At 34.3% G+C, this 24,045-nt stretch overlaps 1 pseudogene; it reads right to left on the reverse strand.

Annotated features, from left to right (window-relative positions):
• Positions 1-13,256: 13,256 nt before the first annotated feature.
• On the reverse strand, positions 13,257-14,015 carry LOC149922915 (uncharacterized; annotated as a pseudogene).
• Positions 14,016-24,045: the final 10,030 nt, after the last annotated feature.

Below are 24,045 nucleotides of genomic sequence, written 5' to 3' on the forward strand. Positions count from 1 at the left end.
GTAAAGTCGCTTCGCTACTGAGAGGCGTCTCTTCCTATTCCCGCAATGTTAAAATTTCGTTACCAGTTTTTGACGCACGCGCGAATAGAAGAAATTACAAATGAAGTTCAGGATCCCACTACCAGGGTGCTACAGGGTGTCGTTAGTTAAATTTTTTTAGAAGATTTTTGTTACATCCGCAAGATGGCACCGATTATTTTCTTATTTCTGATACTAAAAAAATTAAATAAAATGTGAAATGGTTGTTTCATGTGAATTTATGACGCAAGTAAGTACAACTAAATATTTTTAAATATTATATTTGAATATTGAAGTGTCAATTCTTTTTAACAGCCTAAAATAATGGGAAACATAAATAGCCAAGGCCTAACAACAATAACAATAGAAATTAATATATTGGAAATGAAATAAGATCAAATAACTTAATGAAAATAAATAAGAAATAAATATATAAGATAAAGCTTCGAAGTAGTTAAAAAAAGACGAATATGAGGTATGAGTTTAGTGCTGTATCTTCATCAATTTCCTGTCCAGTCTTTTCTGTGTCTTTTTGTAATCATGATCGAGATTTCAGGGCACTGTGCATGCAAAACTCAACGAAGAAACTTATCAAGTTTTGAAATACAGTCGGACATGTTGAATCTATTGATGCTTGAAACCAAGTCTTGTCAATTCGACGTGTAATAAATTTTTCCATACGCTCTTTGACATTGGCATGTGAGATAGTAGTTTAAAGCTATAGTATCAAATACCTCATTTGTTTCTGTAATAAACTTTAAAAAATTGTCAGTAGGTACTATAAGGCTACCAAAAGAAGAGTTCTTTGTTGTTTTGAAAAACTTGAAGAAGGAGAGCATATTTGTAGGATCAATAATTGGATTGTTCTTTTTGAGTTGGCTGAGGCAAGAGGAGCATTGGTGGTTGGAAAAACAGCGATGGATTAAATATCCTGATATATAGCTAAGGACATTTTGTTTAAGTAGATTTGGACTCTCAATTGAATTGCATATGCTCTGTTCGAATGTGTTTAGAAGATGATGACAATTGCGTGTTTAAATCTAAAGTTCTTTTACCATTGTGATTAACAACTAAAGTAATGTAATTTATTAAAATTATTTATTATTGAGATAGACAGTTTCAAATTTCAATTACCATTTTCTGAATTTTCGCATGAAATACTGTTGGACAAAGTGTAATTATGTTCATCTAGAACATTCAATGTGTTTTCCTCTGAAATTGGTTGTGTTGCGTTTGTGACCAACGCGCTTTCTTCCAACCCATGTTCATATGTCGCGTATGGATATGCTATACATTTTAGTATATTAATTGTCAGTAAATTTTTTAAACCACATTAAGAACCCTTAGATGTTTTTCTTTAAACTTCACTAACTGTACTGGAAAATGAGTAGTGTTCATAAAATATTGTTGGCACAGCTGATGGTATTAGACTATTTTTAGTTTTAATATTCATAAAACTCGTCAGTGAAATGATTAGAGCAAAACCTATGGTTAAAGTGTAGGTATTCCGTTGTTTTATTTGTCAGTTTCTCGTTTTTTACATTATCCAACTATGATAGGGAACTGAAATTTCAATAAGAAAGTTAAAGTAAAAATAAACCTATGTAAAAAACGCGTATTCACCGTTCTTTTTCCCTTGGAATCTTGAAAAATAATAATCGAGAATTCTTATTTTTCGTATTAGAACAATTTACGGCGGAACACAATGGTCCAGGCATATTTAAAACATTTAAAAACTACTTAAAATGTAAATTAAAAACGAATCAATTTTTGCGTCGTACTAAACTGAATATTGAATCGCGCGCTAGGACTTCCGGATACGCTTGCAGCGCCTCAAACGTTCGGATCCTATGGGCATTTTCGACGAAAAAAATAAATACGGATTTTTGAACGAGAGACGCCTCTCAGTAGCGAAGCGACTTTACCCTCTCTGCTATAATTTTCGTTTCTGCTTGGCATTTCTTCGAGCTCGATATCGGCATTTTGTAAATCACAGAGTGGCAACACTGGACATAGTCTGCAAATAAAAACCGTTGAAACCCTTAGCCTGATAAAAACTGTCAAGATAAAAGATTTTTAAATTCAAAACGCGTGATTATAATTTTTATGATCTTAATTTTATTTTCAAAATAATGGCAGCTGCACTAAATGTGATAGTAATTTCTTCTGACGAAGAAATTATTCCAAACCCTCGACCAAAACCACGATTAAGAAAGGTACGTCTGAGTTCCAACTAAACCTTAGTCTCAACTCTAAAGTTGTCGTTTCTTCTAGAAGGCCTAATTTTTCTTTAAAAGAATTTAGTCACCCCCTTCGAAAATTGTTATTCTTTTATAGTTTTACCCCCCGTAGTTATAAGTTCTGTCTTTTTTGAGTAATCCAACCTTTAAAGATATTTTTTCACCAAGGCCTAGGAAACACGTTGCTTGTCGCAAAATCTTTATTTAAGGCCGACATTGAATAAGGGAGATAGGTTACATTTGAAAATAACTGACTGCGTTCTCTTTAACTCTCATTTGGGCGGTGGGATAATTTTAACTACAAAACGGTACCCTTCCAAGGTTTGATGTTAAACAACTACTTAAATTCGTGTAATATCAGGATAATGATTGCTGTATAAGTTTCATCGTGGTTTCATTCTCGAAAATCTAGGTGATCTTTATTTCTGCACATATTCTAGTAAGCCTTGGCTCCTGAGCGCATAAAGATAAGAGATGGCTAAAAGGCTTCTAAAAGCCTAAGGAGTATTAGAATTTACTTTTTAGATAAAGGTACACTAGACGTGATTTTATTGACTCCGCCGTCCTTGATAATACCCCCTTTTGAAGACTCAAAATATTTTACGACAATGATGATTCTACCGCTTTTACTTTCCCACTCTGATTTTTCCAAAACCCAAGCTACTATTCAATCTGAACTCTCAGGGCACGTTTCAGAGACAATCTAGACATTGTCAAAAGTCTCGTGTAAGTTAAAAAGTTACGAGACGAAACTACGACATCGGATCTCTCGTATTTTAAACGCGCATCAGAGACAATTTTTGCCTTTTTTTAATTGGCCCCCGTCGGAGCCAATAGAAACGCCGGAAAATATCGGCGGGAAGCGGGTCACTTGACTCCACTTGACCAAAAGTAAATAGGGGGAGAAAGTTTATCACTGCCTTCAGATTTTATCTTCCACCATGCTTGACTACCTTTTTAAAGAGCTAGTGATCACGTGATATTTCTAAACAATAAGGATAGCACATTACGCGCGAAGTAGTGCATTTGTGGTATTCCGGTCCGCGCTCAAGATGAAATTTTTTTATTTTATTCCCTGGCAACCATGTCACCGCCTCGCGATTTCAAGTAGTCTCTCTGTCAAATGCCAACCATTAATTCCTTCGATAACGGTTGATTTTAATTAATAATTACTATATCAATTGTAAAATAAACAAAAAAGCTCGTAGCTATAGCTATTATTTCACTTAAACTTGCAAATTGTTAGGCCTTAACATCGTAGATTTACCAATTAGTCTCGATCTCTGCTCTTAGATGGCGCCACGCTCTCCACGATTGAAGTGAGCGTTATTCTAGTTACGGTTTATTTCTTTTCAATTTTTTTTTTATTATTTTTTAAATGTCGCATTTTAGTTTCTATCATATATCTACTTTATTTAGGAACTAAATTAACCAAATTATCGAAACCAAAAGTTTAAAATTCACGTATTTTATGGAGAACTATTTTTCATCGTGGCGGAGTACAACCGATACCTTTGTGTCCCTGTAAAGAGGCGAGAGGGAAGTCATTTCCGAAGCTCAAAAATTTTACCCCTCAAACAAGACGTCGTGCGGTTGGACCCAAGTGCCAGACTTTCTCCCCCTATTTACTTTTGACTTGACTCACTTCATTCTATCAGTTAAGCCTTAGCGCAGTGTTGCCCTATCGTGGGAATTTTCCCATATTGTGGGAATTTTTGGGGTCCATTTTTGCTCTGTGGGAAAAAGGTAATTTTTTTCAATAATGTTGATTTTTGGGAATTTTTGTCTGCGGGTCTATTTTTTTTTTAATTTGACTATCAATAGAAAGCCCAAAATTATCTAGAGCAGTGTATTTTCGTGAATCTTGGTTTTTATGAATAATATAAAGGAGGTACCTCCTAATACTACAATCAATCAATGCATAGGCCTAACAACCAAAATGTGTAAACATTTTAATTTCAATAAAATTTAATTTTTAAAAGATAATTTTTGAAAAATTTGGAAAATTATGGCATGTTTTCCGTTGAATTTTCGTTGGGGGCGTTGCTAAATAGGGGTGTGGGAATTTGTGTGAAATTTACTACCCAGCAATGGGAATTTCCACTTTGAAATATTGGCAACACTGCCTTAGCGTTGTCTGTAATTTCATTCTTGTAAACAATGGCAATTTACCACTTTCGACTTCGTAATCTCGGCTAGTTATCAGTTATTTTATTATATATATTAAAATTTTTAGTTGTTTTGAATTTTTTTTGATAGATTATTTACATTTATTATTCATAAACGCGAAATTGTTTTTAAAATGGGGAAAGTGAGGGAGGGCAAAGAAGTTTAACCAAGGTTCAACGAAAGGGAAAAGGAAGCAATTGTCGCTGGGCTGGAAGCTATGGGTTTGGTCAACAGAGTTATGGGAATAGTGAAAGCGTGGAAAGAGATTGCAAATTAAGTGTCAGCCGTTGGTATGGGGACAAAAAGAACTGGCCCACAAATTAGAACAAAGTGGTCGGACTACAAAAGCTTAGATATAGACCAAGATATCATAAGGAAGGATCAGAAAAGCAACTGAGGTGGCCCACCACCAGCCAGAATAAGAGCGTGGGTGGTAGTGCTCTCCTTAATTTAGTTTCAAAGAGTCGTGGTAAAATATTTCTAGAAAGTAGAGGGTATCGTGATTTAATTGGGATTTAATTAAGTTTCCCATATTGATGACAACACAATGGCAAAAAAAACAAAGATTAATGATGAAAGATATTGACAATGAAATGGTTATATTTAGAAACACTCAGTAAAGATATATTACTTACTAGCCGATATGGCTCAATTATATTTTTTAAATAGATGCAAGGGCTGTAAACCCACTTCCAAATCCGCTTAGGCCAACGGTAAAAGAAAAATCCAAAAGTGGTACATTTATTTTATTTCCCAACGGAGCTGTCTCTATCTTCATACTTGTTTTTTCTATTAAAGGGGAACGGTCAAGCTTTAACCAGTTAGATAGCCCAATAGCCCATTAAAAACTAAAATTTATGATGAAAACCGCGTCAAAAATATTGAGTGGTTAATTTTTAATAAAATAAAGATATTTCGTGAAAATCGAAAAGCGCGCTTCCGCCGCGACACCCGGTGAGAAGTCGCTGAGACAGAAAAACCACGTAAAAGCGCGCGCTGCTGAAGACGCATAAAATTTGTTTCGCACGCGCGGCGCGTTACAGTTATAAGAGACCTAAGCCTAAATTGCGTGATTTTAAAAGTTAGGATAGTTCGCAAATCGCTCATACGGGGTTAGGGGCGCTGGCGGCAGCCCCTAAGATGGCGGCGAAAATTCAAACCCAAACACCTGGCGTTATTTTCCGTTTCAACCTTTTGGGCCAAAAGCTATTTTTTCAAGACGAAAAAAGGTACGTGTTAGTATATTGAACGTCTTGTTAATCTTTTGATACGGAAATAAGGCCATATTTCGAAAAGCTTGGCCGTTCTCCTTTAATATCGGTTTGGCGGTAGATTCGAATTTTACTTCTATAATTGTTATTATAGTGGAGCAAATGTAAAAAATTAAGGTGTATCACAAAAATGATTTGTCTGTTGAAGTTTACATTGTGAATGATTCGACAAACACTCAACTGGACAATTCTGTGTCGATAATTCGCTGTCTTTCCAAAACAAATACAGCACATGATTATGAGTATCTCCAATAAGATTATTTTATAAAACAATTGCTACTAAAGTGACATTTTAAATATATATATATTTCGTGTTATATTAGATAATAATAATGGTAAAGGAATTCTTACCTGCGTAGCAAAATCTATTGCGCGCCTTTCAATTCGGGCCTTGGCCATTCCGGTTTCCCGCTCAATAAACGCGGTTTCGGGTACTAATGTTATTTTGGTAGAGCCAAAAATCCTTTTTTTTAATCAATTCATAGTATTGGGTCACTCACGATACATTGTTTTCAGCGGGACATCTGTTTCGATATTGTTTACACCTTGATTTATCACGTCAGCTTGAAGAAACTCCTGAGCTCTCGTAACAATCGGTAACAACACTGCAAAATCCAAATTCACTTTCAGATCACTTCAATTACACATAAGATTAACTTCAAGTTTCAGATCACTTCAATTACACATAAGAATAACTTTCAAGTTTCAGATCACTTCAATTACACATAAGATTGACTTTCAAGTTTCAGATCACTTCAATTACACATAAGATTAACTTTCAAGTTTCAGAACACTTCAATTACACATAAGATTAACTTTCAAGTTTCAGATCACTAGTGATCTAAAAACGTTCGGATGTGTTACAAAGGTAATCCACAAGTGATCCATGTGTGATCTGAACATGGTTATATGTTATCTGTAACTAGTGATGTGAATGCGTTCTCTTTGTAGTCACATAGAGATCACATTTGTCTCAATTTTAGATCACTTAACCTCTTAAGAACGCCCACGGTACACTATTAAACCATTCTCAGCTAATATCACCAGTGGCGTAGAAAAGGGGGTTTTGTGTCAACCCCCTTGGCCTACCTTTGACTGTACTAGATTTCCACCCCTTCTTGACCCCCTCTTTAAATTCACATACTTGAATCACCCCTTGACGAATTTCTGGCCATACGCGCCCACTGAATATCGCCAACAGAATTAGACCAACTATTCATTTATGCTTCTCATATGAAGCATTTAGCTTTGCTTAGGGATAGTTATATGTCAGCCAAAATAGTTTAAAATAAATAATAATACCCAAGTCCAACTTCAATTGCGACTTATAAGGCCTTGTAAAAATAATTAAATAATATTAAAGGATTTACGTGACGTGATATATAGTCAATGTCATCCATCTCCCCAATTCTAGGTATCACCACCATTTTATCAATTTTCTCGTGAATAACTCTATGATAAGGCTTTAAATATAGGGAAAAAGAGTTCATAAAAATTAAAATTGTGGCTGGCTTAAGCCAAAAATATTTTATTTGTTAATCTCCCTAGCTGTTTTGAATACAACAAACTTTGTAGCTCAGGCACTTTCATGGATTGTAACTTATTTGTAACTTTTTAATAACAAGCGAAGCTCAGTTTCGAGCTTCGTAGCTTTGGTACCTAGCTTGTAGTAACTGTGGTTTAAAACTACCTTGCACATAAGCCCCATGGCCTGGACATATTGATTTGGATAATCGATTCCCAACGAATAATAGTAGTCGACTAGCAAATGCAGGATGTTTTCCAAATCCAAATTTCCTTGAACATGTACAATGTTCCCGAGGCCTAGAATGGCAGCATCTTTAACTTCATTGCCATTAAAACAAACAAAGGCCATAACATGATCCTGCTTTTGATTTTCAATTTCATCTTGAAACTTCTCTGGCTGAAATAGTAAAATATATTTTGAGTGTTGCATGTTGTTTTAAAATAAATAAGTAATTTCTTAGGAATGCTCAAGATAAACTTTGTGCATGGGTTGATGTAGAACTTTTGAATTTGGGGTAATATCATTTATTTAGAATTTTATCGGGAATAGAAGCCCAATTTTGAGAAAATTTAAAATTCTGTCCTAAGTAGATTTCAAAACTATACATTTAACCAAAAAATATATATTTTAATATTTAAACCATAAATCAATTTTTCAAGTTGTCACAATTGACAATCTTGCCTAAGATAGAGACCTCTAGTGGCGGCGCTTTGCGTTCTCCCAAAGGTAAATATTATCCAATTAAAAGTTTTTCTCATAGCGTTATGCATGTTTTAGTAAAGTTTTAACAATGAGTTATACTAATTAAAAATTGTTAATAATTAGGGAAAACTAGTTCAACGGCTTCAGAAATGTTCGGAAAACGAACCATTATCATTTTTAAGTAAGTGAATAAACAATTTTCATCTAATAAATTCCATGAAAATAGGGTGAGTTGGCGATGTTACTTAAGCCTCGACGGAGTAGGCGGTAATTTTCAAAGCAGACAGCAGGACGCAAAAATAAAATTTTGACGTTCTGCTGTCTGCTTAACCCGCGTTTTTCAAACAAAATGGACAGTTCACCCAAGGCTTCCACTTGTCAGTCTGGTGAAATTTCAAATATTTCTGGGTATGTTTAAATAAAATTTGTTTTATAATTAATATACTGATATATTTTATATCTAGGTTAATTGGGTCTCCTTTGAGAGTAATTCAAGATTACGACATAAATTGTCAACCCAAAGGACCATGGACAAAACTCTTAAGAGATTTTCCACTCTCCTTTTCAGAAAGAGATATTAATTTTTATCAAAGGTAAACTAAAGCGGAAAAACATAATAAATCGGGGTATCAAATGTATAAAAGTAATAAGGCAGGAAATGTTTTGTTACATTATGGAGAGTCTTTAATATCAATTAAAGCTGATGTAGAAGCATCATTTACTTAAAAAAAAATACAAAGTATTTATCAAATTAAACTATCTTGGAAAAATTTTAGTTCGCAACTGTGAATGTGTAGCTGGAAATGGGGGTAGATGTAAGCATATTGTTGCTGTACTATGGTTTTTGATTGATAATGTTAGGATGGGTAACACCTATCTAATTAATGATGTTTCCTGTATTGAAAAAGAGCGTGGATGGGGTGTCCCACACCTGACACCAGCTGATAAGGTCAACTTAAAATTTCAACTATCAAATACTATTGTTTCACAATCAGCTTTAATAAATCTCTACGAAACATCAAATAATCTTTCAAAATCAAGTTTTTTTAAAGATTTATTATCAGATTGCAATTTTCAACCAGTAATGCCAACTTCAAATTCTGCAATAAGAATAGAAGATTCTGAAAATATAGTTCAAAGCTGTTTAGAAAATATAATACCTCCAAATTTGCCAGTTAAATTATGCGATCTTAAATTGGATGAAAGTTTTAAAACCAAACTACCTGTGATATTAATTTTAACTATGGAAGAAGCTTGGGCCTTAGAAGAGAGAACAAGAATCCAATCAGAATGCCTTGAGTGGAAAGCTGAAAGAAAATTAAGGATAACAGCTTCACAGTTCAAGGAGATCATTCAAAGGAGAAAGGAAGTGAATGAAGGCTTTGTTAAAAGATTGAAGAGTGAGAAAACTGTAGCAACTAAGTTTATGAAGGATGGACTAAGTTGTGAAAATGAAGCTGTGGCTCAGTACCTTGAGATTCAGAATGCTGTGAAACATGTCTACCCAGTAGGATTTTGCGTAAATCCAGAACTACCTTTTCTGGGAGCTAGCCCTGACCGTCTAGTATACGATACAAGTATCCAAGAATGGGGTCTTTTAGAAATAAAGACTTTGGCAAAGGGCAGAGATTTGAAATTTACTCTTGAGGAATGTTTTGAAAAACTCAAACCTGATTATTTAAAAAAACAAGATGGAAAATTTATTTTAAAAAGATCTCACAATTTTTTTTTTTCAAATGCAGGGGCAACTTGCAATTACTCAGCTTAAATGGTGCGATTTCTTTGTTTTCATTGGTGAAGGTTATATTTTAGAAAGAATAGAATTTGAACCAGAGTTATGGGCAAACAACTGTCAACCAAAATTAACAGAGTTTTATTTTAATCATTATATAAATTAGAAAAATACATTTTAAACCACACTGTGATACCTTTTAAACTAGTTATATATCAAATGATTTAAAAATTTAATCTCATATGAATAATCTACCACACACATTTATTTATTGTTACTGGTCCAATTTATACAATTATTATTTACTATAACTAGTCCACACTATATATAACCCAAACACCTGTAATGGCATTTAAGCAGGGTTGGCAAAATCCTTGTTTTTTTCAAAAAAAACAAAAACAATGTTTTTTATTGTTTTAAACAAGATTCATTGTTTTTAACTGTTTTTAAATCAAACAATAAAAAACAAATAATAAACAATAAAAACTATGTTTAAAACACGTTTTAAACTATTCATTATACTTATGTATCAGAATCACGAGAAAACTCATTTAAATAAATATTACGTATCATTAAACGTATTATCATAAGTGGCATAAATACCCTCAGTGTGTCAATAAGATGAATTTTTCAATGATACCTTGTTTAACGAAGGTGACGTAAATTACGTAAATTTCGTCATGTGTTTGCGAAGCAGCGTCTGCGGCGCGTGCATTAAAAATACCATATAGGGTACTTGAACGGAATTCGTGAGTCCTACGTTTCTTTCGTCTGTTTAGAACAGGCTCAAATTGAAGATTTTCTGCGGGAAAGGCTCCTATTGGCACACTTAGGGTAATTATGCTACTTATGGTATTATAAATTAACTCACAGTGAGAAGAACCAAAGAGTACACGCTTATTTAAACGAGCTAAGCGTTGTTGACCAACCATTGACGGCCTTAGAGTTTTCGATGCCCATGCAAATACTACCTAACCTGTAGTAGGGTTTTTAATATAGCTATCATCCTGGAATTTTCGGTCGGATAGTACTAAGAAAAGGGAAAATAGCTAGTTATCCACACATTGTTTTTATATTTGGTTTATTGAAATGTGCACGTCTGTAGTCATAAATCATCACAAATAAACAATGTTATAAAAAATAAGAACTTAGATACCTCTATAATCTTAAAACTTCCATCACGTCATAAAATTTCTAAAAAATTGAGAAAGGGGACCGAAATCCCTTGATTTTTATTTAGGAGTGCCGCCTAGTCGGTTTTAACCCGATCTGTCCACACCGGCCGTGTTTCGTGTTACTTAAAACCCGGCACAACCCGACTAAACAGCAACCCTACTTTTATCTCGTGCATAGGTAGTGTCCCAAATAGATGTTTATTGGCAGCTATATACATTCTATTTAAACAAAAAGACAAAATTCAGTGCGTTCGTAGGATTTTTGCACTGGTAGGAAATTTATAAAATCATATCGAGCCGTTTCAGTAGTTCTTTTCAGAGAATCTTAAAATCAAACTACCCGTTATCAATACAATTTACCTTTCTTAGAGCCTTGGAATGGTTTTTCTACCTTTTCCCTAATATTAATTAACCAAAATCTTACAAAAAGCAATGAAAATTTACCTTATAAAAAACATGTTTAATACAGATAGTTTAAAACGTTTAAAACAAATTGGTGTTTGTTTAAAATATTTGTTTTAAACGTGTTTTAAACACTTGTTTTAAACATTTTGTTTAAAACTTGCCAATCCTGCATTTAAGGTCGCTGGCTGATGGTAGTGCCTAGCTAAAAATTATTTTTATTATAACCAGTTCCTACTATATTTACATATTTACTATAACCAGTTCCTACTATATTTACATATTTGTTATATCCAGTTCTTACTATATTTACATATTTATTATAACCAGTTCCTACTATATTTACATGATTATTATAACCAGTTCCTACTTTATTTACATATTATAACCAGTTCCTACTATATTTACATATTTATTATAATCAGTTCCTACTATATTTACATATTTATTATAACCAGTTCCTACTATATTTACATGTTTATTATAACCAGTTCCTACTATATTTACATGTTTATTATAACCAGTTCCTACTATATTTACATATTTCTTATATCCAGTTCCTACTCTATTTACATATTTATTATAACCAGTTCTTACTATATTTACATGTTTATTATAACCAGTTCCTACTATATTTACATGTTTATTATAACCAGTTCCTACTATATTTACATGTTTATTATAACCAGTTCCTACTATATTTACATGTTTATTATAACCAGTTCCTACTATATTTACATATTTCTTATATCCAGTTCCTACTCTATTTACATATTTATTATAACCAGTTCTTACTATATTTACATGTTTATTATAACCAGTTCCTACTATATTTACATGTTTATTATAACCAGTTCCTACTATATTTACATGTTTATTATAACCAGTTCCTACTATATTTACATGTTTATTATAACCAGTTCCTACTATATTTACATGTTTATTATAACCAGTTCCTACTCTATTTACATATTTATTATAACCAGTTCTTACTATATTTACATGTTTATTATAACCAGTTCCTACTATATTTACATGTTTATTATAACCAGTTCCTACTATATTTACATGTTTATTATAACCAGTTCCTACTATATTTACATGTTTATTATAACCAGTTCCTACTATATTTACATGTTTATTATAACCAGTTCCTACTATATTTACATATTTCTTATATCCAGTTCCTACTCTATTTACATATTTCTTATAACCAGTTCTTACTATATTTACATGTTTATTATAACCAGTTCCTACTCTATTTACATATTTATTATAACCAGTTCTTACTATATTTACATGTTTATTATAACCAGTTCCTACTATATTTACATGTTTATTATAACCAGTTCCTACTATATTTACATGTTTATTATAACCAGTTCCTACTATATTTACATGTTTATTATAACCAGTTCCTACTATATTTACATATTTCTTATATCCAGTTCCTACTCTATTTACATATTTCTTATAACCAGTTCTTACTATATTTACATGTTTATTATAACCAGTTCCTACTCTATTTACATATTTATTATAACCAGTTCTTACTATATTTACATGTTTATTATAACCAGTTCCTACTATATTTACATGTTTATTATAACCAGTTCCTACTATATTTACATGTTTATTATAACCAGTTCCTACTATATTTACATGTTTATTATAACCAGTTCCTACTATATTTACATGTTTATTATAACCAGTTCCTACTATATTTACATATTTCTTATATCCAGTTCCTACTCTATTTACATATTTCTTATAACCAGTTCTTACTATATTTACATATTTATTATAACCAGTTCTTACTATATTTACATATTTGTTATATCCAGTACACTCTACAAAAGTCTACATAGACTTTATTTGAGCAATTCAGTAAAATAAAATGTACTAAAGTTCCTTTACCGCAGTCTTTTGAATAAAAAAAAATATTTATCTGTGCAACATTTCAATGTTTTTTTTTTAAATATAACTTTAAAGAAATTGTATGATTTTTATTTTTAACATTTATCTATCTAGCAAGGGATCACGAGAGAAATTGCATAAATAACAACAAATTTTCCATATTTTGTTCATTTTACCACTCATAGAGTTAGGGAATGTATATTTTAAAATCCGAAAGGTTTTGATTTATCGTATTGCACGCTCTACGTGTATTCTTACACTTGCAATTTCTCTAGTCATGTTTTCTTCTTCTACACTTAATTGTTTTTTTCTATGCAGAAATAATGGAATATTTAAAGTTATTCCTCTCTCATTTAACTCTTCTTTAATTAAAAACCCACGATCTGCCATTACGGAATCCCCTTTTTCCAGCATACGAATCACACCACTTTGTACGGTGATTACTTTATCCGAAAGCCTTCCAGGTGCCAAGTCAGAAACAAAAGAAATCCAACCATTGGGTGCAATACCTATAAGGCCCTTCGCTGTATTATGAGACTTGTATGTTGAGTAAGTTTGACTCTGCACTCTGAAATCTGATGGAGTTTCAATAAAAATTTCAGAACAATCGAAGATAATTCTGGTTGTTGGATAAACATTTTTGAAAGAATTGGGCATGTGTTTGTTAACTGTATTTCGACTGGGCCAAATAGGAAGTTTAATAATCCGATTGAAGAGAAAATCTATCCAGAAAGACCAAATATTGCTTATTGTAGCCTCTGAAACTCCAGTTCGGTATGCAATGTCGGCTTCCAAAAGACCAACTCTTAGTCTGCTTAAAACTAGAAATAGTTGGTTCATAGGAGTAACCAGCGGCTTTTGTTTTTTATCAGTTTTTCTTGACTTGTCCAACTTAGTCACTCTTGTCCAAGCTTCTTCATAGCCTTCAAAGGCAAACTCGTAAAATGCCAAGAATCTCTCCTTGCTGTCAAAACCCTTGTAAAAATTTAGGGCACTTTCATTTCCCAAAATAGCTTCAATTTTAAACTCAGGTGTTTTCTTAGCACATTCCAATTGGTTTTGTAAGTCCATCTGTATAACTTTACAACTCTTTTCATGGAGTGCAGTTTCTAATTCTGTAATATTTGTTTCTAATTCTGTAATATTTTTTTCTAAGTCCTCATTTTTCTGTTTACAAATTTTCAGTTCTTCTAGTAATGTCTCAATTAATAAGTTATTTTCCAAAACTGATTTGATTAAATCACCAGTTCGTTCTGATTCTGTATATGAGTAGTTATGATCTAAAACAGAATAAAATTATGTACCCGCCATTTACATTTCAAAGGCATAAGATCCAGGAGGAGCAGTTGATGGGGGGGGGGGGGGGGATTGCCCCCAAAGTTTATACAAGGAGGAGTAATTAATTTAATTGATCCTCCAACGTTTTTAGTTTAGAATAAATATTTCATTTGTAATTGAAATGAAATAAATTCTACCTTATTTTAGTGTAAAATTTATAAATTTAATGAACAACAAAAATAAATCTTGGTTGTTTTTACTAGGGGTGTGCCAAATATTAGGTACTACCAAATTATTTGGACCAAATACCAAATCAAATAACCAGTTTGCCAAATCAAAGTGCTTAAAACTATTTGTCAAATATTTGAATTCTTGACCAAATAATTTGATATTTGAAATTAAACGATAAAATGTATTTAATCATATCAAATAGTTTGGTATTTGGTCAAATAGTTCCAAAATCAAATAATTTGGGGTCTTCAAATAGTATTTGTTGATTTCAAATATTTTATTAATTTCTCAAATAATCAATTAACAGCTAGAAGTTGTCTGGGTTTTCCCGCCAAATATTTTAAAGCTGGCGCGCTTTTGCCATTGGCAAAAATTGAAAATGGAAAAATGAAAGCGAAAATTAAGCTAAAACTTAAAGCAAGAATCAATATAAGCTGGAATAGTGTAAAAGAAACTTGGTCTGAGGTCTCTTTACTACTATAATACTATTTAGTTACTAGTTAGATTTATTAATTATTTAAATTTATTTATGTTAAACCTCCAAACCCGCATTAATAATGCTGGTTTAAATGGTTTCATTTAAAAAGTAGACTTAATTTTATAAAGTTCAAGATTAAGACGGATTAAACTTTCAACTTTAACAAGTTCCACTAATGGTAAGAAACCACTTAAAATTATATTTCTTTTAAACTTAATTGCCGCTTAATACTTATAAATAGTTAGACTGATTAGTACTTAGTATTAAGTTTTTACTCTTGTTAAATTACTAGTGTTTTGTTTACTATTTTTAACCTTTAAAAAGTTTCCGTTCAATTTTTCCCTTCAATAATTTAGTAATTTGCAAACCAAATATGCATATTATTTGACAACCAAATAGATAAATTATTTGACACTATTTGAGAACCAAATAGTTAAATTATTTGACAGTATTTGAAAACCAAATTAGTATTTGATATTTGAATACGGTATGGTATTTGATCAAATATTTTTAACCAAATACTATTTGACCAAATTATTTGACTTTTCAAATATTTGATTTGGTATTTGATGATCTTGAAAAAAAATATTTGATATTTGATTTGGTCTCCAAAAAAAATATTTGCACGCCCCTAGTTTTTACCAATTTAGTTGATCTCAGCTCTCAAGTAACGATATAACATAACACACTCGGAGGCCCTGACCATTGCCTCGTGCCCCTTGATGTACACTACCTTTTAAATGATCGCAATCACTCACTGAAGAGGTATTTTCACCAATAGAAACATCTTTACTATCTTTTTTTTTCTTCATTTTTTTTATAGGAAGTTCAACTGTTACTTCAGCCCCCATTGAAAAGTCAAGCTCCGTAGGGTGGAGGTTGTCTACTATATCTGGACTTTGGTTTAAACCAGAATCAAACAAATTTCCTAAAACCAAATGAATATTTATTAGTATGTGAAGTATAGCCAAAGAAATCTTTACTTTTTGGTCCGCTCTTTTTTTTGGATATATGTTTTGTGGGGGTGTTCAATGGTGGCTCATCCGAGTATATTTTCCAGGGAAAATATTTAGGAACTTTATCCAAACGTGTTTTAATTCCATATAGGTTGAAGTGAGCTCCACAAATTCTACTTGAAGTTGATAGTGATGGAGTCCACAAGCTATACTTCCCATATTAGCCTTGACGGTTGATACGAGTTACCCATAATTTACATAGTTTCTTATCTTTTGGGAAAGTATGAAAGCTAGTGTGGGTAGTTTTCCTTGAACTGTTTGTACAACCAGGGACGCAACAAGATTTTCCACCAGATATTTTCAATTTATTTCTAAATCTAAAAATATAAAGGGCTTTAAGTAATACTAACCGGTAACCATGTCTTTGAAATAAAAAAAATACAGTGACCCAGCATTTACATTTTGGCTAAATGTAATAATAGCTCCTGCAGGTATTTTACTTACCCAGAAATATTTGAAATTTCACCAGAGTGACCAGACTGACTTGTGGAAGCCTTGGAGGAACTGTCCATTTTGTTTAAATAACGTGGGTTAAGCACAAATTAATATCACTTTCTGAAAAGGAGAGCGGAAAATCTTTTAATAGTTTGGTCATGCCACTTATGATTTGTCCATGGTCCTTTGGGTTAACATAATCTTGAAGTACTCTCAAAAGTGACCCAATTAATTATAAAACCAATTTTATTTAAACATACCCAGAAATATTTGAAATTTCACCAGACTGACAAGTGGAAGCCTTGGGTGAACCGTCTATTTTGTTTGAAAAACGCGGGTTAAGCAGATAGCAGAACGTCAAAATTTTATTTTTGCGTCCTGCTGTCTGCTTTGAAAATTACCGCCTACTCCGTCGAGGCTTAAGTAACATCGCCAACTCACCCTATTTTCATGGAATTTATTAGATGGAAATTGTTTATTCACTTACTTAAAAATGATAATGGTTCGTTTTCCGAACATTTCTGAAGCCGTTGAACTAGTTTTCCCTATTTATTAACAATTTTTAATTAGAATAACTCATTGTTAAAACTTTACTAAAACATGCATAACGCTATGAGAAAAACTTTTAATTGGATAATATTTACCTTTGGGAGAACGCAAAGCGCCGCCACTAGAGGTCTCTATCTTAGGCAAGATTGTCAATTCGGAACCATAAATTTTATCCATGTTTGATATTCGAGTCGAATATATCAAAATTTTTAAGTTTCGAGTATCGAAATTTTATCGAGTTTTCTAGTATTGAGGCTAAAGTCAAAAACCAGTTTCGAGTACTTATCGAGTTCTCGAGTAGCTATGCTTATATTGTGAGTACTTAAGTAATTAGGCTTGGTTTTGAGTATTTGAGTAAATCTCTAGACTGAAATAAATTTTATTAAATGTAATTCAAATCGGCTGTAAATTGGAAGAGCAGACGAAAAAGAACTAACGTCATCTATTCATCTTGCGGGTAGAAGTATTTTTGCAATGCTACCAGCTTTTTTTTTAAGAAATAGAGGGCGTTGACCCCTTTGTCTTTCCTCCATGGAATGCGTTTCAATTTTAGTATCGTTTTCGTTTTGTACAATGCGCTCCTACATACTTGAAGTATTATACAATCAGGTACAGCCTATGTTTATACTCAACCAATCAGCTAACTTTAGGCGTGACCTTTTTTTTCCAAATAAACTTGAAAGCCCTCACCTCGATTAATTTGAAAACTCGCGAGTAGGGCCTCAGCTGAAAAAGACGTTTCGAGTACTCGAAAAGTTAAGCCTTGGCTTTGAATAGATACTCGAATTTTTTCGAGTTTTTGTAATAACGTTTGATCGAGTAGGCCCTAAATGGGTTAGAGTGTGCAATAACTGGTGGCTTTACCAGGAAGTACAGAACGGGAGTCGTTTTGCCAGATCTTTTAGGGTTCTCAACCAAGAAGCTAGAAAATCGAGGTGGGGTGGGTTGAGAGTGGGTGGAAAGGTTGGCAAAATACGGGACAAGATACGGCTTTTTGCGCCATCTACCTAATTTTTGTGGCTTTGTTGTTTATGGAGGAGGTGGCTGCTGCCGTTTTTCATTAGATAATGTAGATCGTAATTGTAAATATTTAAATTATCTTACGACTGGCAATGTTCCTAGTTTCTAGAGTAAAGCGTATCATTTTTAGGATACAATATAACTTAAATCATAGTACTAAATCAACGTAAATATAATTTTGTATAATATTTCAAACCTTAAGCCTTCAAACATGACCTTATTAAACGCATTCAGTAAAATAGAAAAATAAATTGTATAAAATGATATAAAATAATTTTACGATCTGTTAAAATAATTACAATTTTTTTTCTTTTGACTTTTGAAAGTCGATTTATGTAACAATGGTCCATGCTTAATTTGAATTTCTCAACAAAACCCGCATGGCCGCTGATAATAGGTGACGTTAAATAGTCGACGTGTCCCGTATTTTGCAGAGGCGCCTGCTGAAGTGTAGCTCATTGCAGCAGAACCAAAAAAAAACCCTCTTTTCATCTCCCGTTCTGTACTCCCTGGCTTTACCGGGGAGTCGGGGTCCGGCTCTTGTAACCCATAAGGGCGGTGGCGCACTGGGAGATATTAACTCTAATCAAATGGTCCTATCTCCACCTCCGACTTCGGTCAGGTTTGGGCTGGATACTGTGCCGGCTAACGGAGAGGGTCCGTGCAAACTGGCCGCCTCGGCGGATTGGGTAGCCTGCTGTGGGGCGGCGGGCCTCCATATGCGGGCACGGCGGTCCTGTTTCCCGGCCTTTTGGAACCACACCGGGATCTCCGGTGCCAGCTGTGCCGGGTTACTTGGACTGCTGTGTGCTCGTCTATCCCCTTTAGGAGCTCTCTCCAAAGGGTTTGACTCTTTACCTCCATAGGTAGGGTGTCGGCTGGAGTTGCTAGAGCATCCTCTCTTAATCCCACTGCTGTGTGCGAAGTGGGGATTGGTCCACCCGTTGCTGCACCTTCTGCTGGGTTGAGTGGCTTGCGTCAAAGGTGCGACCATCAGTAGTAAGGTTCTGCTACCCATGCTGGATTTCTCACCTGTCCGGGCTAGGGGGACGCTGGCGTAGGGCACTATGATGATAGGCCTCCGGTGGTATGGTCTCTGTTACTAGGTACACCGGGCTATAAATTCTGACACACTGATCGAGTACTCATTTTTAAGTGCTTCTTACAAAAATATCGTAGAATAAAAGCAAGGTAAAATGTAGTTATTTCAGTTAAAAAAATTGTAGAATAAGATAAAACCGTAAATAGGTGTGGTATCTAGGTTCAACATGAAAATATATCTCAGATAATTAAATAACAATTGAGCCATAATTGTTAAAAATAATTCTTAGGAAAGTTCAGTCCTGTGCGAGTCGAGTTTTTAGGGTATCGAGTCTAGTCTCGAGTTCATTTTAAGTGTAGTATCGTGTATTTGAGTCCTTTAACCGGCTTAAGAACCAAGTTTCGAGTCTCTAAAAACTATTTCGAGTACTAATCGAGCCTACTAATAATACAGAGCTCTGTTATTCTATACATGCTTTTATATAAAAGAATTAAGCAAATAAAATGAACAGGTGCACTCTATATTTTCAGTTCTTTGTTACTGAAGTCAAGGTAAAATATGGACTCGAGTAATCCCCAAGCCTGGGCTTTAGTCCGACTCGAGTCCGGAGGCCAGATTTTTAGGACTTGAAACCGTTCTCGAGTCCTTAAATTTTCATTGAGTCTCGAGACGAGTACTCGAATCTAATCAAGTACTCACACACCCCTAGGTTAGTTTGTATGTGGTTTAAAAGTTAACAAATACTTACAGGTACTTATGGAAGCTGATTTTGGTCCTTTGGTTTTAGTAGTAGTCACTTTATTTTCAAAAATACCCCAAGCTTCAAATGGTTTTCGATCCAGCTAAGCCAAAAGGACAAATTAGAAATTATTCATTCGTATAAAAGACTTAATTCTTAATGTGTATACCGTACCTTCGTTGTGAGCTCCACTTTAGTCAAATCCATTAAAACCTTAATAAAAACACTTAAGTTTTTGACAAAATTGTTATGTAATGAGTGCCTAGGGTTAATTGGCGTTCTCAAATTTGCTCATCTTGCCGAATGTCTCCTTTAAAGTTGTCTCTAGAAAAGCTAATTAAAATTTAAGTTGTATTTAAGTAATGAATATACACCCAAAAATACGTGACATACCTGTTTATGTTTGGGGCTCTCTTTTTTGAAGGAGGTCCATGGCTGATGTCATTATCTATAACTGTGCTAGGCGAGAGTTGATTGTCATTTGCAGAGACATTAGCTAGCTTTAAAAATCCTTTTGGGTCGTTACGTGTTTGGTTTACAGATGCAAATTTGTGACGCTCCTTACGGATTCTTAAGCTTAAGGCTGTAATAAATGATGTTTAGAAACCATTGGAATTTTTTTTAAACCAAGTATATTTGAAAAGCTTTTTATCTGATGTAAAAAAGTGTATTTACCCAATTAAAAGTGTTTCTAAACGAGGGCTGAATACCACTTCCTGAAACCAGAATACTTTCGATACCTTCTTTTTAATTGTTCTCAGCCGTGGCTAGGCTAGAAAGGCTTTTAACATTGTTATCATCCTTAGAACTAGTTTCCTTATTTTGTGAGTTTTCATTAAGTTTTCATATATATATATATATATATATATATATATATATATATTATGCAGCTCGGATGTGCAAATGAGTTTGTTGCGGTATTTGGCAAAGTTCTGCCGAGCTTCCAGCGAATTGGACGTACGGTACCGTCGAAAAGCGGCCCGCTTAGCCCATAATAAGGCCTCCGTTTCCTTTGAAAACCGTGGTTGCCTGCGCAGGCCGGACTTCTTAGAGATCGACATTTGCACGAGGGGAACACTGACATCTCTAGCGTCGTTGACCAGTGAGAGGAACTGATTTACCATGACATCCAGGGATTCAGCCGAACGAATACTGCTCCAGTCCTTAGTCAACAGGGCCGCTCGAAAGAGATCTTAGTCCCCACGGTTAAAGGAAAACGAGCTGGAGGGGGGGGGGGGGGACTGGGCCGGGATAGCGTTTTGGAGGCCGAGTGAGAAGGAGAGTACATCATGGTCACCCTTACCAAGAGGCGGAAGGTGGGACAGAGCGAGCCCAACATCCCAGTCAAATGTGAGAACCAGGTCTAGGAAGGAAGGCTGGTCATTACCCCGTCGTCGAGTTGCGGACAAGACATGCTGCTGCAGTTTATAAGCGGAGACAGTATCCATGAGTCTTCGCTCAACAGAGCGCACCCCTCTTTTTGTAGTGAAAGATGACCAGTTTATGTCCGGCGCGATAAAGTCGCCTAACACAAACAAGCGAGACGCCAACTTGCTAGCCCTTCTCAATTGTGCCAAGCAATTTTTTCAAGGAATCGAGCGAGGCGGATGGACTACGGTAACAGCAGAGTACTAGATGAAGGTGGCAAACCATTTTCAGCTGACATACTAGTATGTTAGGGGAGGTGAGGGAGCGATTCAAGGAAGCAGCGAGGGTAGACCGAGAGTACAAAACACAGCCCCCGCATTTGGTTGTATCACAGTCAGCGCGGAAGGAATCAAACCCCTCAATTAGGAAGAGTTCGGAAGCGATGTTAGCGTTGAGCCAACTCTCTGTAATAGCATATGTAACATAATTACTCATAAGTATGCCTCTGTATAACATTTCCATTGAAAAAATTCAATGAGACCTTGTTTCACGCGGATCATACATTGAGCGGACCCAAAAATTCAAAAATGCTTATAATCCTTGCGCTATTGGAAAGGTTACCATGGAAATGAAATCATGTGATCGCGAGGCACGAGCTAAACTTGGCATGGGCAAAGCCAGAAACGCGCGAGGAATTCTCACTAACTTCCGTTTCCTATCAGTAAAGTTGATGACGCGTATTTCGTCACTGAGCTGAAATTGACGTAATTTACGTCATATCCCGTGAACAAGGTTTCATTAACGAAAATGCTTTTATGGCATACTTATGAGTGATTATATTACATATGGTAATAGTTAATGTTTCAGGATTTAAACAGAAGAAAAATTTTACGTACTGATAAATTTTACGATCCAAAAATTGACGACTAAATGTGTAAAATTTCCACATTCACCAAAAATATTTAAAAAAAGTAGAAATAAATAAATGAACGCGAAATTAAACTGCGAAATGGTAACGAACATCCCTGCAACTTAGACAAACCAGAACCTGGTTTTCGCTAAATTAAAACTTTTCCCGCGGAGAAATACCGCCACCTCGCCAAAGTTGGCGATTTTGGCTACGTTCTGTGAAGCTCAACGGTCTCAACGTTGACAACTTTTTTTCACTGAACGGTTTTTGTAATTTCCGGTTTTGACGTCACGTTGGCAATGTAAGCTCAACATACTCAACGATTGAAGGAGCAGGGGTACGTTCAGCAGAGCTCATCAAACTAAAGCGTCTAGCCAATGCAAAACGTACACAAGAAAATCTACGACTTTTGACGGATTGCGTTCTCCTTGTGTGGGGTGTTGTGTTTGTTGCTCCTAGGTCAGACAGACTCAGTAATAGGGTTGTCAGCTCATAGGACTACAATTTTCTTTTAAATTGATAGCATTTGTAGGGTGGAATCAGCTGACAAACTGAACTACACTGTTAACCACTCTACAATGTGGACTCAGATTGGGAAATTAGTTAATATGGCTTGTAAAATTTACACGGCTAAATGAAAACAAAAGGTTGTGATTAAAGTAGATAGCATTTGTAGGGTGGAATCAGCTGACAGACTGAAATACACTGCTAACCACTCTACATGTGTGATTAAAGTTGATAGCATTTCCAGACCCCCCTGGGCCTACCTTTTACTGTAATAAATTTCCACCCCCTTTTCGACCACCATCTTAACTTCCACATGCTTCGATCCCCCCCCCCACCTTTCCCGAATTTCTCGCTACGCCACTGATTTCTAAGGTAGAAAGAATTTACATAATGCAGCTGATATGCAAATCGATGACCAGTTACCACTAAATATAGTTTAAAAGTAACCCAATTAGTCTTTGTACACATCTCACACATTATCAGGTGGGAGAAATTAGTACAATATTAAATAATGGGAATTTGAGTTAAAGTTTTAATTTTATTCCTGACTTTTTCAAATTTACACCAAAATTAAATATTCAAGAATAGTTTTAACAGGTCTTACGACTAGAGTGAGATTGGGAAATAAGTTAATCTGTCTTAAATTTACACGGCTTAATGAAAAATTAAAACAGAAGGTTATGATTCAATTTTATTTTAAATTTTTCCTAGCTAGTAAACTGAAATACACTTTCAACCAATAAAGTTAAGAGTGGGGTACTAATACAGGAAGTTAAATTAATGAATTTAATGATCATAATAAGGATTAAATTGGAATTAATAAAATTGGATTTAACCTACAATTTTGTATTGAACTTAATTCTGATTAAATTGTATTTAAACAGCATGATTGTTTGGATTTTATCATAAGTATATTTTGGATTTTATGAAATGATGAAATTGGATTTAATCAACTTACAATATTGAACTCAATTTAGTAAATAATTATTTTAATATTATCTAATCATTAAGAATTTTGCCTTGGTTTATGGAACTATATTAAAGGTACACATTATGATCACATATGCGCATACCGTATTTACTTGGTAAGTGATCTTTAAGTGAGCCAACTCTCTGTAATAGCATATGTAACATAATTACTCATAAGTATGCCTCTGTATAACATTTCCATTGAAAAAATTCAATGAGACCTTGTTTCACGCGGATCATACATTGAGCGGACCCAAAAATTCAAAAATGCTTATAATCCTTGCGCTATTGGAAAGGTTACCATGGAAATGAAATCATGTGATCGCGAGGCACGAGCTAAACTTGGCAT

This window comes from Leiobunum rupestre, chromosome 11 (assembly GCF_980474605.1).
Source record: "Leiobunum rupestre chromosome 11, qqLeiRupe1.1.hap1, whole genome shotgun sequence".
NCBI lineage: Eukaryota > Metazoa > Arthropoda > Arachnida > Opiliones > Sclerosomatidae > Leiobunum > Leiobunum rupestre.